We start from the raw sequence: 4,225 nt of genomic DNA, 5'->3' as shown, positions 1-4,225 counted from the left end.
ATAATAACGTCAAACTTTCTAGCAAGTCAATCGTTATTAGGTAATCGTTAATCAACTGATTAAAATACGAAGTATACCCTTGTGAACCTGTAAGAGATTTACAAATGTTATCACACTAATTTGGGGAGGACACAAGCTCCAACAATTAAATCTCGTAAAAGGAATATCAAGGATTTATGTTTTTATTTGTCAGCTGGTCATCGTTAATCGGTAATGTAATACTCCATATTTTAATAATAATTTATAAGAATAATTTATGTAATTTAATAATTGATTAAATGACATTTCTAATAATAAATACAAGTAAGACGTTAATTAAATAATAAATTAAGTGTACAAGTCGGGAATTGGGTTTAGCTAATATAATATGGGTCGTGTGCTATTGTTTATTGGGCTGAAACTTATTAAGTTGGTATGAGTGTGATCGGGTTTTGTATCGGGAATTAATAATAATATATTATGGAAATAAAAATATATAAAGCTAATAATAATTATATTAATAATAATAATAAAGTTATGCCAATAATAAATTTGTAAATATTGTATGAGGAAATCCTAGTTATGGTAAGATTAATAATATATGATAATAATAATATAATAGTAATGGTAATTCCTATACTAATTAGAATAAAATAATTTATATAGTTTCCTAATTGACCTCGTATTCTCTAAATATTACACTATAAATACCACCTTAAATCTGAGAAATAAGTCACAAATTAAAAGAATGGGCTTTAGGAGATGGAAGAAGAAGGAATTAACATAAACCAATTAATCAACTCGAGGTAATTATTCATCTTAAATCGGTTTTATACTTTATAATGCAAGCATCTTTAGGACGACCGTATGACATCTATAGACCGCCATAGGACTCGGGAATTGGACCCATAGCGACATTGGACTGCAAAGTTTCTGACCTGACCATTGTTGACCGTCGTTGACCGTGATAGGGTGGTGTTTAGGGCGGCTAAAGGTGGCTGGTCAGGAGGGTTAAGCGGGTTTGGTCGTGGGGGATTGGATCGGTAATTGAACCCTCTAATGGCCGAGACTTGACCTGGGTAAGGTGTGGTTGTGACGGGGGTAGTTTGTCGAGGTGGTGTCTTGGTGGCCGGAGGTGGTGGTTTGTGTCGGTGGTGGCGAAAACGGGGGATAACCCGTGTTCTGGGTAGACGGTTTTTGAGGGTGTTTTTGGTGATTGTAGGAGGTCTGGGTTAGGGGGTTTTGGGTGGCTTGTGTCGAGGGTGGATTGGTGAGTTGGGTGGTGGTTGTAGGCGGCAGCATAAGTGGCGTTAGGTGGTGTTTTGGGACGGGTTTTGTGGGTGTGTCAGAGGGGTGTGGTTGGTGTCGAGTGGATTAGGATGTGCGTATTTTGGGTTGCTGGTGATGGTGGAGCTGGAGGTTGGTGGTTGTCGGGAGTCGGGGTACTGCAGGCTGCTGGTGTCGGGCTTGGGTGGCCTGTGGTGGCGTGGAAGGAGGGGTTTAGGGGGGGTGTTTGTGACGGGTTTTACGGGTGTAGTTGGGTGTTACTTAGCGGGTTTTGCTTTGGTTTGTCGGGTGACTCGGGTTAGTTTATAAACGGGTCTTTAACATCGGATTTTAAATAAATGAGTCGGTTTGAATAATTTATATAATAAGAAGAATAAATAAATAAATAAATAAAGTTAGTAATTATAATTGTTGTAATTATTATATAGGTGACGGAAATTGTGAAGAGTTTATAATCGGATTTGTTCGCTTTAATTATTGGATTGTGTAATTGGAGTGCTTGTTTGCCAGGTAGGGATAATCCTACTCAACTCGACTTTTAACTATCTATGTTTGGTATGGTGGATTACTTACGTTAAAGTGAATTGATCGTATGTGAATTGTGTTGGTTGATATTATCGTAATTGTTGGAAGGGAGAATTATATTGCATATATTGATTGATCATATCGTAATTGTTCGGAGGTTGAATTATATTGATTTGTGTTGGCTAACATTAATAATATTGATGAGGTGATTCGAATTGCTGTCGTTGATTGGAATGTGGTTATTGTGAAAAGTTGTGCGACAGTCAGTTGTACGTTGTTCAGGGAGTTTGTACACTAGGGTGATGGTAATATGTACGTTGTGAGGGAGGGGTACTATTATATATTGGCGGTAAGTTGTTAAGGGAGGGGTACCAAAGTAATGTGAGCACGTTGTTAAGGGAGTTGTGCTAAGTAAAGGAAAGGAGCACGTTGTCAGGGGGTTGTGCAATGAAAGTGAATTGAATTGGATTGATAATTGTATGTTCTTGTTGTTTAGTTTTATTCCTACTCAACCTCGCGGTTGACTGTGTATTCGTGAACACCTGTGATGAACCGTTTTATGGGGAGCAGATTTGACAGGTACTAAAGATTAGCTGACTTGGGAGCATTGGGATGAGAGCTTGACTTGGACCATAGTTGAAGTCTAGATCACATAGAACAAATATCACTTTATTTATTTTCGATGCGAGTTGTATTTATTTTATATTAAGCTTAGTTGGTTAATTTGTAATAAACATGTAATTATTAAATTTTAATTTAAAGTACTTTGGTGAGTTGGACTTTGTTATTCACTACCTCGGGAAAACCGAGATGGTAACAGTCCTATTTATTTGGGAATGTCTAGCTAAAGGCTCCTGAATAAATGGGGGTATTACAAAGTGGTATCAGAGCAAAACGATCCTCAGGCCTAACCGATGAACATAATAATGAACATAGGACATGTCTAATAAAATGAACCCGGGTAGAACCTGTTAAGTGCCCCTTAAGGCTTGGGATGAGTAGGGCCCCTTACACCAAAGTTCCGGCCCTTCCAGTTTTGAACCGGTAACCTTAAGAGAATATATGAGAGTGTGGGGTAATTTAAAATGAATATTGTAGATTTTTCTTAGGAATTTTGTTTGTTTTGGTTGTGTATTGTTGTCATTAATGGTTGCGGTTACGGGGGCGTAACCTTATTTTACGGAGGAGGGGTATGACATTATTTACTTAAGCATTGTTATAAGCATGATGATATGGGGAAAATATGCTGGCATGTATGTGGAAGGGGTTAATTTGATTAAACATGTGAAGTATTAATTATTGTGATTTCGGTTGATTTCTCGAAATTTTATCGCTTGATTATTTTGGCTGCTATTTACTGTCGGTTTAAAATTATTGTCCTAGATTTTTATTTGTGATACCCTTATGAGTTAGTTTTGATATGCCACTGGTATTGTATTAAAATAATATACGGTTTAAGAAAAATAAATATTTTAGTGGAGAGTAGTCGAAATATTCCTGTACAGTGATATTTCCGCGCCATATTTTTGTAAAACTTACCATTTAAAAACTACGTAATGATTTGTTATGATTCCAACTCCACAATTTAATAGACTCATGTAAGTTTTCAAATTTATAAGCCACGTTGTAATTTAAATTTTTGACAATTAATAGTGATTTTTACAAGTTGACCTAAGTTTCTGACAAGTTGCTGTAAAATTTCTATTTCGACCAAACAAACTGTAAAATGCATTATAAATTGATCTTATGAGTTTTTGGCTTGATTCTTTTTCTCATAGTTTACTAACTCTCTTTATTTTCTAAAAAGTATAAGTTCTCAAAGATTACTTAAGTTACTATTTATTTAGGATTTTTAGAAGTTAATAACATGTTTTCCTAGCCTTGAAGAGTGTAAGTTTTGTTTTTGATCTCTTGTACATTATATTTGATGTTGTCAATTATGTGAAGTAGAATGACATGTCTAGTGATATGTGGAACGTGTTGCCCTAAGCCATATATGTTCACCAAAATTGCATCCATATTTAAGTTAGCTATCATTATTAAGAAAAGATTAATTTAATAGTTATGGGTATCTTTTGTGATAGTATACTACTGGTTTTGGCAGTGTATTCGCCAATAGTTAAGTTTAAATAAGGTTAGTATAAGTATGTTATATGTTGTGATTTTGCTATTTGGAAGTAAATCAAATATTTTGTGTTCAGTAACCATTAATTCGTGTTGGAAATAATACTTGTTTTATATTACAATGTGTGTTTTAATATTTTGTGGCGTTACAACAATGAATTGTTTGTTCCTATTGTTTGATATTCCGAACTTCGAGGACGAAGTTTATTTTTAGGGGGGAGGACTGTGATACTACGAATGTTTTGAGTTATTGTTGTGATACCTTGTGATAAGATTGGTGTGGTTAATAATCATAAATGGATGATTGTGT

This window comes from Silene latifolia, chromosome 2 (assembly GCF_048544455.1).
Source record: "Silene latifolia isolate original U9 population chromosome 2, ASM4854445v1, whole genome shotgun sequence".
In the NCBI taxonomy this organism is placed as follows: Eukaryota; Viridiplantae; Streptophyta; class Magnoliopsida; order Caryophyllales; family Caryophyllaceae; genus Silene; species Silene latifolia.
Note: the sequence above shows the minus strand (reverse complement) of the source record.